Source organism: Crocodylus siamensis, chromosome 1, assembly GCF_052110815.1.
Source record: "Crocodylus siamensis isolate JL-2025a chromosome 1, ASM5211081v1, whole genome shotgun sequence".
NCBI lineage: Eukaryota > Metazoa > Chordata > Crocodylia > Crocodylidae > Crocodylus > Crocodylus siamensis.
The window spans coordinates 49,087,878-49,104,183 of record NC_143395.1 but is presented as its reverse complement, the minus strand read 5'-3'; the positions used below and the strand labels follow the sequence as shown (position 1 = coordinate 49,104,183).

The 16,306-nt window shown below is 42.8% G+C and overlaps 1 pseudogene; it reads left to right on the top strand.

The window, feature by feature from the left end:
* The window catches only part of LOC149872793 (uncharacterized), a 112,272-nt pseudogene that overhangs the window by 80,874 nt on the left and 15,092 nt on the right, over positions 1 to 16,306 (top strand).

Sequence of the window (16,306 nt, the reverse complement as noted above, 5' to 3'; positions counted from 1 at the left end):
AATCTCCCTGGACACGGAATTCAAAACCCAGACATGTGGGTTCTCAATACTATGTATTGGGAAGTGAGGCACCTGAGAAGAGCAAGCCAAAAAATCCCCATGCTCAATGGGGAGGCATCTAGAGCTGGCTAATCATCAGAAATACAAATTGGAGAGCGGCACGTCTGACTTCCTGCCTCTTCCTGGAACTTATATGCCTGAGCCAGAGCTGCAAGGGAGGTATCTCCAACCACTTGAGATTCATGGCCTGGAATGCATCTCTGCAGGCAGCAGCAGGACTCAGTCTTTTTAAATAGGATGGTCTCGTTGCCCATTTTTACATAACTACATATAGCACCCAGGTGGGAGGATGAAACCTCAGTTCTACATCCTTTCACTGGGAAGAGATTGAAACTCCCATCCCATATCTCTCAAGTCTATGGTTGAGTGAAACCTCATTCTTTCCTACCTGGGCCCAGCTTGCATCAGCAACAAGTACCCTACTGTTGTCATCCATGTGGGGACGAATGACATGGCCAGGGGCAACTCTGACCGCATTATGAAGGATTTCAAGGCTCTGGGGGACAAGCTTAAGGAGACGGGGGTGCAGGTGGTATTCTCCTCTCTTCTTCTGGTGAGTAGGCAGGGACGGCAACATAGGCCTGCATTGGTGAGGTCAACCGGCACTTACACAGTTGGCGCCGCCAGGCAGGCCTTGCCTTCCTAAATAATGACACATGCTTTCGGACAGGGGATTTGCTTTGGTGGGATGGGCTTCACCTCTCTCCTAAAGGCAAGCATGTCTTCTTTTCCCGGTTGGCTGATCTCGTATGGCGAGCTTTAAACTAGCCTCGCCGGGGGAGGGGGCCGCAGAAGATGAGGAGATACCACCCAAGCAAGACACATGACAAATGCAAGGAGTGCCCAGGTAAGAAACAGGGGTCCAGACAGTCTCCAGAATCAGGGGGTGGCATACACAGCTAGGCAAGGCCTTAAATGCCTATATACCAATGCTCATAGTATGGGGAATAAACAGCAGGAACTCGCCCTCCGAATAGCTGGTTCAGACCCAGACACAGAAACATGGTGGGATTCATCCCACGACTGGGCAGTTAGCATTAGGGGCTATAGGCTTTACAGGCGGGATAGAGAAGGAAGGAAAGGTGGGAGTATGGCAATCTATGTCAAGGAGCAATACACATCCTCTGCCAGCAGAATGGGGTCAGAGGAGGGGCAAGAGGAAGTGCTCCAGGTCAAGATACAATGGGGCCATGGGGAGAGGGATCTAATGGTGGGGGTCTACTACAGACCTCCCAACCAAGGGGAGGAGCTGGACCGGGAATTTTTGGGCCAGCTTGCAGAGGCATTTAAGGCAAGGGATGTAGTTGTCATGGGTGACTTAAATTACCTGGATGTCTGCTGGGAGGAACAGTCAGCCAGGTTGGACCATTCCAAAAGGCTCCTGGCTGAGATACAGGACCTCCACTTAATTCAGGAGGTGCACAGTCCCACCAGAGGAAATGCCCTGTTGCACCTGGTCCTGGCCACAGGCAACGACCTGGTAAAGGGCCTCCAGGTTCTTGACCACCTGGGTGATAGCGATCATCGCTTGCTGGAATTCACCATCCAGCTCAGGGTGTCAAGGGCCTGCAGCAGGGCAGTAGCATTAGACTTCAAGAGGGCCAATGAGTTGAGGAGATTAGTGGGAGAGGCACTGGGGTTCTCGAGAGCAGAGGAACTCAGTGCCCAAGATGAGTGGTTGTTCCTTAAGGAGACGATACTCCGGGCCCAAGGGGTGACCATCCCAAGAAGAAGCAAGGGGAGCAGGAGTGCCTGATAGCCCCCCTGGCTCACCAAGGGTATACGGGAATGCCTGATTGCCAAAAACGCGGTGTACAACCGGTGGAAGGGGGGTGCTATCTCCAAAGAGGAGTATACTTCCTCTGCTCGGGCCTACAGGGGGGCTATCAGGAAAGCTAAGGTGGACATAGAGCTAGGACTAGCATCCAAAATCAAAGATAATAAAAAGTACTTTTTCAAATACATAGGGAGGATGAAGAAAGCACCAGGAAATGTGGGGCCCCTGCAAGATTCTCTGGGCAATGTGGTGGTTGCACCAGAGGAGAAAGCAGACCTCTTTAACCAATTCTTCACCTCCGTTTTCTTGTGCAGGGACCAGGACTTCCCCACCGTAATGCAAGATGGACTCAAGGGGAACTCCTCCAGACCTCAGGTTGGGGAGGACCAGGTTAGAGAGCTTCTGGAGGGGCTGGACGTGTTCAAATCAGCGGGTCCAGATGCTCTCCACCCCAGGGTGTTGAGGGAGCTAGCAGGGGTTATTGCAGGGCCTTTGGCATGGCTTTATGAGCGTTCATGGTGCTTGGGCCAGGTGCCAGATGATTGGAAGATAGCTTACATGGTCCCCATCTTTAAAAAAGGGAGGAGGGAGGACCCAGGGAACTATAGGCTCATCAGTCTTACCTCAATCCTAGGGAAACTCTTTGAGAAGATCATCAAGAAGCACATCTGCGATGGGCCAGCTTCAGGGATGATGCTCAAGGGCAACCAGCACGGTTTCATTAGGGGCAGGTCATGTCAGACCAACCTGATTGCCTTTAATGATCAGGTCACAAAAGCATTGCATGCAGGTGTTACCGTGGATGTAATCTTTCTGGACTTCAGCAAGGCCTTTGACACTGTCTCCCACCCCATCCTCATTAAAAACCTACGTGACTGTGGCATTGATGCCTACACAGTTAAGTGGATTGCAGATTGGCTGAAGGGTCGTACTCATAGGATGGTGGTTGACAGGTCATATTTGACCTGGGGAGAAGTGGGACTGGAGCAAGGCCTGGATAAGTTGCAGGGGTGGGCTAACAAAAACAGGATGCGTTTCAATACTGACAAGTGCAGGGTGCTGCACCTGGGCCGTAGTAACCAGCAGCACACTTATAAGATGGGGAATTCCCTTCATGAGAGCATGGAGGCAGAAGGGGTTCTTGGAGACACTATTGACTCCAAGATGAACATGGGCCGACAATGCGAGGTCATGGTTGGCAGGGCTAACCAGACCTTGTAGTGCATCCACAGGTGCATCTCTAGCAGGGCCAAGGAGGTGATCCTCCCCTTCTATGCAACACTGGTCAGGCCACAGCTGGAGTACTGCGTCCAGTTCTGTGCGCCCCACTTCAGGAGGGATGTGGACAACATTGAGAGGGTCCAGAGGAGGGCCACCTGCATGATCTGGGGACAACAGGGCAGACCCTACAATAAGAGACTGTGGGACCTGAACCTATTCAGCCTTCACAAGAGAAGGCTGAGGGGGGACCTGGTGACAGTCTATAAACTCACTAGGTTTATAGAAAGATTTGGGAAAGACCTTGTTTCTCCTAGCGCCCCCTGGCATAACAAGGAATAACAGCCATAAGTTGTTAGAGTGTAAGTTTAGATTAGACATCCATAAGAACTACTTCACAGTCAGGGCGGCTAGGAGCTGGAACCAACTTCCAAGGGCGGTGGTGCTGGCTTCTACCCTGGGGGTCTTTAAGAAGAGGCTTGATGCCTACCTGGCTGGAGTCATTTGAGCCCAGTTTTTTCTCCTGCCCAGGCAAGGGGTTAGACTTGAAGATCTACAAGGTCCCTTCTGACCCTACTTCTATGATTCTATGAACAACAAAAACATTGCAATATTCATAGGGCCAGAAGGTAAGCGAGTGAAAAGAAGTCTAAATCTATAGCAGGGAGGGAAAGTCCTGAGTTCCAGCTTTTGGTCTCAGAATTATTTCTGATTTTTCCCCCTAGTATCTGTCTAATGTAAAAGGTATGCACTGTGTTTGTGGAGCCTGTTCATTGCAGAGGCACCTAGAAAGTACAAGTGTCTTTAGGAGAAAGCAACCAATTAGCAGGGCATATTATTATTATTATTACTTATGTTTTAGATGTAGATGACTGAAGTCCACCCAAGTCCTTCTTTTGATCTGGCCCAAATTCTGCTAGTTTTGCGAAAGGATGAATTAGTTATCTAATTCATTGGGATTTTGAACTTGTCTTTCTTAGTTGCTAGTCTATTGATCGTTTTGTGATGGATCTACTCTAAAAGTTTGTGCATTCAGCCCGTAATACTGGACATAAGAACCTACGAGGTTCTATACTGGGTTAGACCTATGGTTCACCTAGCACAGTATCCTGTCTCTGACAGTGGAAGAAGTGATGCTGTTGAGCGAGAGCACTTAGCCAGATATCTAGAGTGATTGATCCCCTATTCAATACCCTCCTTGGCTTTCATCTTGGATGAGACTGGTCCTGCAGTCAGGACGTTAGAGCTGTTCAGACGAAGCAATACTGCTAAATAAAGGATTGTGTGTTCATGTATTTTCAGTGTCTGAGTCCTTGGTACTTCTTGGAGCAGGAACTGTTTGTCTCATGGCTTTGCTTGTGACGGTACCAGAAAATGAATGTTTTTTCTTGTATGCCATTTAGCAGGAGGACCTGACCCAGCTCAGCTCTGAAGCCATCTTTGATCCAAGCATCTCTGATGTATTTTGTGTAATTTTCAGAAAACTGCAACTATGTAGTCTTAGTTTTCCAAAGTTTCTTTCCCCCTCATTGATTTTAATTAAAACCTGGGTAAGCTTATAAGTCTGATGTGCTTATTAGCAAGCTAGATTTTTAGCACTATATGATAGTCCTGACACAGCTTTGCAGTTCCCCCTGCAATCTACAGGGCCTGTTACATGTACCTTGATGGCAAGTTTCCAGCCCAGAAGATTTCTTAGTTCTGAGGTACCAGTGTACCCAGATTTAATGTGTTACTTCTTCATGGACTGACAGCTTGTCTGTCAGATAATCTGCTTCACAATACTTTCCCCATTCTTCTTCTCTTTGTACATCTCATTCCATCCTATTACCCCTTCAATTCTTCATTTGTTCTTTTTTCTGCATGCCACTTGCTATTATAGTTACTGAAAGAAGTTAGTGAAATTGGTGTAATTACTATTTACAGTTTGAGCTAGTTAACCCTAATGAGCCTTTAATTCTTGTTCATAAGACATTTCTTAGAAATGAGTTGCAGATTTAAAAATTAAAGTGGCCTTTCCTTCATATCACAAATCATTCCAACAGGGTGAACGAATCTATGTCCTTTATCATTTTTTCCCCTTTAAGATACATAAAAAATAATTTAGAGTTTGAATTGGAAATTACTTTTTTTAAGAATGTACAAAATTAGAATGATTTATACAAAGTTTGATGGATGCTTTTGACTTTTTTTGGCTAATCAGGTTTTGCATCCTGTTTGCTTTGATTTGTGTTGTGATTCTTTCATCCAGGAAAAAAAAGGGGAATCAAAGGACATTTTGTATTTCACTACAGAAGTCCTTCACAGGAAGGTATGAAGGGAGAGAATGTAATAGCAATTCTGTTTAAGTATATAAAAAATGTTCTCATTCTCTTAGGGTTTAAGCCTGTCATTTATCTGAATGCATTAACTTATACAATATGCTTGCAGTGTCTCTTATATTGCCATGCTTATATTGCCCCGCTACCATAATATATTTATCTTTAAAACAACCTGTAAGAGAAACAAGTATTCATCCCTGTTTTACATTTGAGGAACTCAGACATATAGACTGAAGGCACTGGCAGAAGTGATGTTATGTTGCACAATCAGGCACTCCACAGCCATGTACTCACAGAAGTGCACGGCTACAGAGTGATTTATTAAATGCCCAATTGTGTGACAAATGAACCCTTCTTACATGAAGGTTTAGACGAAGGCACTCCAAAGCGGCGTACCTTCATTAACTTATTAAATTTATTAATCCCAAACATCCATAGGTGTGAGAAGATGACCAGGAACAGGCAGAGTCCTGCCCAGGACCTGGATCTGGGGGGCAGTGCACTCCATTTCCCAACTACCCCTGCTCATGGCTGGGGGCTGTCTCCATGGAGACCCAGCTGCAGCTGCCTGTGAAAGTGCAAGGCTGGGGTTGCCATGGAGACCAGTCCCAGTCATGCTGGCAGCATGCGCAGCAGAGCAGGTAAGGAGGCTGCTCCAGAGCTGCTGGGATCTTGTCATGAGGGAGGCTTGCGATCTGTAGCCTGCATGCTCCCAGCAGGCATGTGCAGGCAGGGCATCATGGCTCTGCCCTGGTTCCTTGCAACAGTGACAGCCTGGTCTGCAATAGGGGCAGAACCACAATCTCCTGCCTGTGCACCCCTGCCCAGAGCATGCAGGCTACAGATCATGGCTCTGCCCTGGCTCCAGAGCATGCTGCCCCCATCACAAGGTCCCAGCAGTTCCCAAGCAGCCCCCTGTCCTGCTCTGCTGTGCTTCCTGCCAGTGTGGCTGGGGCTGGTCTCCATGGCAACCCCAGCCTTGAGCACAGCTGTGGCTGGGGTCACCAGGGCCTGCTGGGATATGGACTCTGGCTACCAGCTGGATTGGCCATTTTCTCCACCCCAGCCAAGACACTCACATCAGACAAGATGGCACTGCCTTGGAGCAAATTCAGTAGCAGAACTTTAGGTGTGTTAGTAAAGTTTGCTCTGAGAAAATAAAAGCTAAAGCAAGATTATCGGGTACAGCCCCTTACCCAAGGGGCAGGAAGTCAGCTGGGGTCAGATCATCCCAGCAACATAAGCATCCAAGTGTTTCTTAAAGGTATCCAGAGTAGGTGCTTGCACCACTTCTGGGGGGAGTCTATTCCAGATTCTGGAAACTTGGATGGTAAGGAAGTTTTTCCTTATGTCCAGTTTAAAACAGTCTTCCAGTAGTATTAGACTGTTAGACCTTGTCTTCCCTTGGGGTGCCCTGGTGAACAGATGTTATCCCAGTTCCTGATGCACACCCTTATATACTTATAGGCTGCCATCAAGTCACCCCTGAGCTTTTGCTTCTCCAAGCTGACGAGAATAATGCCTGTCAGTTTCTCCTCATAAGGCCTGTTCTCTTGACCTCTATTTGTGTGCGTGGCTCCTCTCTGGACTCTCGCAAGCTTCTCCACATCCTTTCTAAAGTGTGGAATTAGATGCAGTACTCCTGCTGCGGCCTTATCAAGGCTGAGTAAAGTGGGAGGATGACTTTTTGTGTCTTGCTTGACATGCGTTGGGAGATGCAAGCTATAGTTTTATTTTCTTTGCTGGCTGCGGCATTGCATTGGTGGCTCGTGTTCATCTTGTGATCAATCAGGACCCTTAAGTCTCTTTCGGTGATGGTGCTAGTGAGTGTAGCACTGCTTAGCCTATAAGTATGATGTGGGTTTTATCTCCCAAGGTGGAGCATCTTGCATTTTTTCATCATGGATGCTTGGTTTCTTCCTATGCCACATGTTGAGATGCTTGTATAAGACCAGCAAAATTATTTTTACCATGTAGAAGTAATTGGCTTACTTGACTAGAAAAACAGACAAAGACCAGATGTGCTGATACTGCTTAATTCAAATGTTCTGAGATAAGGAATCCGCATTCCTGCATTCCTTGGGTTATCTTGATATCTTGCCCTGAGTATTCCTGTATGCCTTGGGATAGCCCTATGCATAGATAGTTGTTTAAGTAAACGACCTACGTTTCTGTGTAATTTACTATTGTTTTGTTTCTCCAAGGTGTATTTTTTATCTCTTTCTCTGGCTTAAGTATAAATACGCTTGTAACCTTAGAGAGTCTGAGAAATCCTTTGAAACAGACAGGTGGGTGATTCCCCTTGCCGTATGGAATTCTCCCTGTGATCACAGTATAGCTCTAAATAAAGAAAAGCTGGCTCTGTCAGTTCTGATTCAACCACAACGCAAAGTTTGATTTCTTCCACAATTTGGTGCCGTGACTCTGATAGAGACGCTCGGTGTGATCAGTTGGGACACAGACATCTCTTCACTGAAGCCCTGGCGCCAAACCAAGGTAAGAGACCTTTTGAAATCTCTACTGGGGCTTTTCAGTGAGAGGCTGTTTCTGTGTCTTCCTGATTCACTACTTGAGGCTCACTCTATCCTAACTTTTGCTGCCAGAACTGTCAGACCCACTGTGTAAGTATTAACGGTAAGTAGAAAGGTTAAGAGTCAAGGTTAAGACTCAAGGTTAAGAGTCAAGACTCTGTGTTGCTGTTGTCAGTGAAAGTATTTCCCTGTATAAATTGAGTTCAGTTCTGTAAAGAACTGTGAGGTCTTTCTGAGGCCAGAAGTAGAAACCTTGTGCAGCTGCCCCGAAGACACCAGATTTGTTCTGTGTGCTCTTCGAAAGCAAGGGTGCAAGGTGGAAACTCTTAGAGTGTGAATGTTTTTCCATGATAAGCGTTGACCAAGGCTGAGAAATGCTCTTGAACCTCGTGCCTCAACACAGAAATTCCCTTGTGTGAACTGAGAAATATGAGCCACTGACCAGGTCTGAGACTAAGGTTGGGTTCAACCACCCCAAGGCTGGCCAGAAGGGCAGTTTTGAATGCAAGGGGACCCAACCAGAACCTCGTGACCCAGTGGACAGGTTTACCCTTTCCCCACCCTCATAAATGAGCCGTGTCTAACCGTGAGTAACTGCGTTGTGTGCTGTTATTGCAGTGGGGTCTTGTCTTTGGACATTAGCCACAGCATCTCTGTGCTACTAGCAAATCTCACAACCTGACCGGACACCCTGAATAAGCCATTCCTGTATGAAAGACCTGTGTGAATTGAGTTTAAAGATATGGGGAGCAGAGAGTCTAAAAGACATACCGGCTCTGCCCAAAGGGACTCCAGCATTGTACATGTACACACACTATGGCCATAATTGTAAGTTTCTAGACAAATGGAATTGGTATACCAGAGATGATTTTAGCCGGCAGTTTTCCCTGGAGGGAACATTTGATTTAAGTAAAATTGTTCATCCCCACAGAGACCTTAAGTTACAAAGTAGTAATATACCACAGACTCAGTGGGACACATTTTTTTTTTATTAATATAAAGAAGCTTCCAAAAGATGTCAGAATAAAATAAAATAAATAAAATAGAAAAAAAAAAATCTCAAGTTCGGAGTCTTAAAGACTCCTAAGAGAAACTGAAATCTCAAATAAAGGAATTAAACAGAAAGGTGCACCAAAAGGGGGACCCCCATCAATAGTAACATCATCACAGCCCCACTTCTCCCACTTAATCAAGATGATCCCTTTGTTTCCTGCGTGATAAATGGCATCTCTACAAAATGTTTAGTAGACATGGGTGCAAGCTGCTCTACTCTTCGAGCTGAAGAATTTTCCACAACTCCCCTCTCCTCTGCTGTTGTAAATGCTGTGGGAATTTCAAATCAAATAGTTCCTCATGCTGTTTCCCAACCATTACATGTTTCTCTTGGTCCTGTTTCTGATCAACATGCCTTTCTCCTTAGTCCTTGTTCTCCTGTTAATTTGTTAGGCAGAGATTTGCTTTGTAAACTCGGCTGTACTATCTATTGTTCTCCTAATGGTGTTTATTTAGATGTCCCTTGTGATAATGAGATAGCAGTACTTGCCGCTTTAGCTAGCTCACCTCCTGAACCTGAGTTCCCTGATCTTTCTATGTTGCCAGAAGAAATCATAAAAGCTGTCCCTCTGTTTCTCTGGTCCCAGCATGCTAATGAAATAGGACAAATCCATACTACCCAGCCTGTAAAAATTAGATTAAACCCAGCTAAGCCTTTACCCAAAGTTGCTCAATACCCTTTACGTCCAGAAGTTGAAGAAGGGATACACCCTGTTATAACTGCCCTTTTAAAGCAAGGTATCATTGTCCCAACTAAGAGCCCTTGTAATATGCCTATTCTTCCTGTAAAAAAACCTGGAAAGAATACCTATCGCTTTGTACAAGACCTCCGTGCGGTAAATTCTGCAGTTTTACCTACTTTTCCTGTTGTACCAAATCCAGCTACTATCTTGGCCTGTATTCCCCCTAAAGCTTGTTATTTTACTATTGTTGACTTGTGTTCTGCATTTTTTTTCTATTCCAATACACCCTGATAGCCAGTTTCTCTTTGCATTTACCTATCAAGGACTTCAGTATACCTAGACGTGATTGCCCCAGGGTTATACTGAATCCCCTTCTCTCTTTTCTCAAATTTTGAAAAAAAGATCTAGATGACATAATATTTAAAGAAAATTCTATGCTTGTGCAATATGTTGATGATTTGCTCTTGGCATCTACCTCCTTAAAGCCTGTAAAAACAAAGAAGGCAGCACATCCCCCACCTTGGGGACCATTTGTAAATTTACAATTAGATTTTATTCAAATGCAGAAATGTTGTTCTTATGAATATGTTCTTGTTATTGTATGTATGTTTAGAAGCCTACCCATGTGGAAAAGCTGACACCATAACTGTAAGCAAAAAGTTGCTCAGAGATTTTATTCCAAGGTTTGGTATTCCTTTATCCCTAAACTCTGATAGAGAAACTCATTTTACTGGACAAATAATGAAAGTAGTCTGCAAAGTCCTGCAGATCCAACAGAACTTTCATTGCCCATACCATCCGCAGGCCTCGGGTCAAGTAGAACGCCAAAATGGCATTCTGAAAAATAATCTAGCCAAAATTTGTGCTGAGACTCACCTAAAATGGCCAGATGCACTTCCCATAGCCCTTATGAGTATAAGATCTACTGCCAACTGAAAAACTGGGCTTAGCCCACATAAAATTCTAATGGGAAGACCCAGGAGGCTCCCTGCCTCACCACTTGTTGCTTCCCACTTTTGCGATATACATTCACTTGATGATACCATTCTAGACTATTGTAAAGCACTAATGAAGTGTGTTAAGGCTTTTCATTCACAGGTACAGGCAGCTCTCCCCAAAGAACCAGGTGAGCCATGCCATTGTATCCTGCCTAGAGATTGAGTCCATGTAAAAGTCCATCAAAGAAAGTCATCGCTGGAACCTCGCTGGAGAGGCCCATTCCAGGTACTCCTGACCACCAACACTGCAATAAAGTGTCATGGACTCCAGACATGGATCCATGCTTCACACAGTAAGAAAACATCAGCCCCATTAGACCTAGAGTCTTCTCCATATCAATCTTGTAATCAGCCTCCACAGACTGGTAGTGAGCCTAGAGCCTGCCAGCAGGAGAACTCAAGACCAGTAGTGAACCAAGCGCCTACTGGCGAAGAGGATTTGCCACTACATAGCAAAGAGGATGTGCCCCAACGACACCACTATGCCCTTCAGGACAGGAAAAAGGCCTCTACCTAGTTCCTGGTTCCCGAGGTGGAATTGGTTAGTCGTGATTTGGATAGTTCTCAGTATTTCTTTTGGGGCCATCTTATATGAACTTGACTCATCAGTTATAAGAAACTCTGTAAACCAAACTACACTTCTGCACCGACAAAGAAGATCACTTCATGAAAATGTGTTTTTGTCTTTAGTTAATCAAATTGGAATAGATTTAAATGTCTCTCGTTGTTGGATATGTAGTCATGTCCCTATCTATTCTACTGGAGGAATACCCATGATACCGGCACCCTTGAATGCAACTCAAATGTTAGCCCCTTCCTATTCAAATTTTCATGGGAATGAAACCTGGCAGAATGTAAGTTGGAACTGGTCTGAATATGTACGATTAGTTTATGCCACCCCTGGAAAGTTCTGTTGGACCTGTAATGGATCTCGTGTTGCAGTAGGAGTCGGTAAGTGTGAGGTAGAATTTAAAATAAATGGTGCTTGGTTTTCTAATAATTCCTGGATATCTAACTACTCCCCTGCAGGTAAATTTTCAGGCTATTATTCGCAATGCATGATGTCCCCACACTGTAATACAGGTGGTTATACTGCATTAGCTGGTCACTATTTTGTATGTGGAGATAAGGCCTATAAAAATCTTCCCTCTGGTTGCAGAGGAACATGCTATGTCTCCGCAGCGTATCCTGCTTTTACTATGAGACCTCATTTACCTAAAGGGAGAATTCGCAATGTTTGTGGAATTACAGAAAATCAAAGATTTGGGGTATATTGTTCCCCAGCTATGGCGCAGGCTTAGCTATGTCCGAGATAAAGAAAGTTGCAGCATCTCTGGAAAAGATTGTTAATGCTACTGCTGATAGTTTTGATAAAATAAATACAGAAATGAAGGAAATAAGGCAAATGACACTGCAAAACCAACTTGCATTAGATTATATACTAGCCAGCAAAGGAGGAGTCTATGCTTTAATAGGTAAAGAATGCTGTACTTATATTCCTGATAATTCAAAAGAAATCCAGGATTTAAGTAAACATATTAAAAAAAAGAAGCAGCTAAATTGCATAAGTCAGATAACTGGAATTTGAATTCTCGGTTTAGCTCTATTTTTAGTTCCTTAGGCTCTACTGTCATTCATAGTTTGTTGATATTATTTATTGTTTTTATTGGAGTATACCTAGTGTTTATGATAATACAAAGTTGCATAAGCCATACTACTAAGCCAATGAAGAACAGACCATCAACTAGAAATGAGGTATATAATTTGTATGTTGAAATAGCAGAAAGTAAAGAGAAAGGAAAAACTAGAAGTTGAAAGGCTAATGGCTATAAATATCTAACTTGTAAAAAAAAATAAAAAAAACATTAGGGAATGTAGAATTAATTGGCTTACTTGACTAGAAAAACAGACAAAGACCAGAAGTACTGATACTGCTTAATTCAAATGTTCTGAGATAAGGAATCCGCATTCCTGCATTCCTTGGGTTATCTTGATATCTTGCCCTGAGTATTCCTGTATGCCTTGGGATAGCCCTATGCATAGATAGTTGTTTAAGTAAACGACCTACGTTTCTGTGTAATTTACTATTGTTTTGTTTCTCCAAGGTGTATTTTTTATCTCTTTCTCTGGCTTAAGTATAAATACGCTTGTAACCTTAGAGAGTCTGAGAAATCCTTTGAAACAGACAGGTGGGTGATTCCCCTTGCCGTATGGAATTCTCCCTGTGATCACAGTATAGCTCTAAATAAAGAAAAGCTGGCTCTGTCAGTTCTGGTTCAACCACAACGCGAAGTTTGATTTCTTCCACAACATTATTGTGTACCTGATTAATGGCCCTATTTGGAAAATGAAATTGAAAACTAGCATCAATGCCATGTTACCTTTCCTTTTAACTACAAAGCTGTGTATTACTATATCATTCATAGAAGCCAGTTGTGGAAGAAATCAAACTTCGCATTGTGGTTGAACCAGAACTGACAGAGCCAGCTTTTCTTTCAGGGAGAATTCCATACAGCAAGGGGAATCACCCACTTGTCTGTTTCAAAGGATTTCTCAGACTCTCTAAGTTTACAAGCATATTTATACTAAAGACAGAGAAAGGGATAAAAAATACACCTTGGAGAAACAAAACAATAGTAAATTACACAGAAACGTAGGAAGTTTACTTAAACAAACTATCTATGCATAGGGCAAGATATCAAGATAACCCAAGGCATGCAGGAATGCACAGGGCAAGATATCAAGATAATCCAAGGAATGCAGGAATGCGGATTCCTTATCTCAGAACATTTGAATTAAGCAGTATCAGCACGCCTGGTCTTTGTCTGTTTTTCTAGTCAAGTAAGCCAATTACTTCTACACAGTAATATCATAACAGGTTTTTTTCTGCTTATATCTTTGTTGTCCATTTCTGTTTCTTCACAGAAGCCCCCAGCACTTCTCCCAGGTAACCAGATGCCCTCTCCACACAGTTACATCCCTGGCTTCTATATTCAGCTCAGTCTTCAAGATATTGTATAAGAAATGTTTTTCCTTTTCTTATTTTGAGAATTATTCTCTTATAGCATATGTTAAGAAAGATGAAATAAAAATGACAAAAATCCAGCAGAACCTTTTCCTTGGGGAGCAGGTAATGCAAGGGTAAAGTTAGTATCATGCATGACTTTCCTGCATTTCAAACAATAACATGAAAGTAAAGTATTGTCTTGATCTGTTGTTGTTTAACTTTTATAGGTACAACCAATCAATATGCGTTGCTAATTATATGCCCATACCTATGTAAATATCATGTTTATGTTCACCAGGATTCATTTATTCTTATAAGGCAACAATCTTATAATAGTTATTCTATTTTCAACAGCAGAAAATATATCTTGCAAATAGACCACACTGACCGTAGAAGCACTTAAACATATTACTAGCCAACATTGATTCTGATGGTTTCATCAAAAATACTGACTAAAAGAGGCAATAAAACTAATTGTATGAATAAGGATTACTTGCAAGATGGAAAGTTTCAGAATTGGGTTTACAGACAAACAGCTAATTAAGAGTGGACTGCATTATAGTTATAGTAGAATTCATTGCCTTTTTGCACAAATATGGTTGGCACATATCTTAGTTATTCAGAATAGCTGTGCAGATTTCAAATAAGTGGAGTGTGCAGACACACTTTGATTTGCTGGAATATGCTCATAATATGGCACAGGCACAGCAAGTAATGACTATCATCCCCAGAATGTCTAAGAAGCCTGATATGAATATGTTAAATGTGATACTTCATGTTAGGCAGCTGAGTGGTTTGCATATTAATATCAATCTGTCCTATATATATATTATCTGTTTTTGCAGTAGACCTTTTGAATGGACAAATCTTCACTGTTACACCAAAAAAACTCCAAGATGACAGATATCCCAAAATATTATAGAGAGAGTTTTAAGAGGGTCCTGGGAATCTAATGCATCCAGAAAGTTATAACTGTTGTCACAGGGACTTAATAATCTCAAAATCAGATTTTATGACAAGATTTACACAAATTCTGAATTAGTAGTACCCCGATCTAAAGCATTTTTATTATTTTATAGATTTCATAGATCTCATAGATATTAGGGCTGGAAGGAACCTCGGAAGATCATCAAGTCCAGTCCCCCGCCCAAAGGGCAGGAAGTCTGCTGGGGTCATAGGATCCCAATTTCTTGATTTCTTTAGACCATACCCTATGTGCTAAAAGTTACACCTAACCCCACCCTTAGTACAGGGTATTAGTAATGTGTCCAAATGTGATAAAACACAGAAATTGAAATTACTGTATGGTGTGTATTACTATCTTGAAATACAGGTTTAGTGCTTATTATAGTAATGACAGCTAAAAATACAACAAAAAGTGAGTGGTGCATTGTTGAATATATACAAAGCTGCATGCAATGAATTCTGTAAATATTTTTAAATACTTCTAATACACATTTTTCAAAGCAGCATTGTTAGAACTATAATAGCTGATGACAAATGTTTTAAAAACATGTCAAGCTGTCATTGTATCAGTGATGTCAGACAAAGCAACATGGCCCTTTCATGTATCCATTTACTGTCTTTTCTCTTTATTTAAGACACTTGCAGAGGCCTCAAAATTATACACCACTTAGTATTTTATCAGTTGGTTTCAGAAGTTCCCATTGATCCAAGAATTGGCTTTAAAAACTTTCTGACTTAATCAAAGAAAAGTTAGAGCCATTTAAAAACCTAAGCAGTGGGTAACATTTATATTTTAATTATTTTCCTTTCATACCAAGTATTAAAGCACCTCTTTCAAGTGTCAATAGTATAAATAATCTTTCCAAAGCTATTAAATGTTCCTTTTTCATACATGCACCTATTTGTTCTTTCTTTTTTACAACAGGTGTAGTCTCGTATTATAAACCTGTCTCTTGTTTTACTGAGCTATGCAAATCTTTGCATACAACCCAGAAACACAGAATCATCTTTGGCTTTATCAGATTGGTTAAGCTATAATAAGATAATTTATTATATAGTGAAGATGCAAGAGGAGACATTGCACCAATGAGTCCTAGCTTTTTTGGCAGGAGTGCCACAAATTAGCCCTGCCTCCCTCCCTCAGTGCTACTCTGTTCCCCTTCTTCTGCCCAATTAGCTGTTGAGGTGCCTGTCTTCTCATATGCGAGGTGCCACACACAGAGCTGCCTCAACTACTTCTGGCATCCATGTCACAGGTTGACCCCCCACCAATATTAGGCTATGACATTCCCATCAGAAACATGGTCATGTGCAGTCATATATATATGCCAAACCAAAAGGTAGTTGAACTGTTGCAAGTAAAATTGAAGAATATTTGGAAGTTCATAAGTTAAATCATGACCCTTAAAGCAGAGGGTCCGATAGACCATGAGTTCAGGAGGCCAGCTGGATTGGGTATCCAGAAATCAAACCAGAATCAGTTCAGGTATCCAAAAGGTCAGGCCAAATTTGGGGTCCATGTGCAAGTGAGTTCAGGTGTCTGGAGAGTTTTCCAGGGATCTGGTAGCAGCAGAATACAGGACCAGATGGAGGGGTCTGGACACGTTTCTGCTTTCATTTTTTGTTGAAGAGATGGCAGACCAGGATGAGCAGCTGTGCTAGGCAGGACAGGGGCCTGGGTTCAACACCACA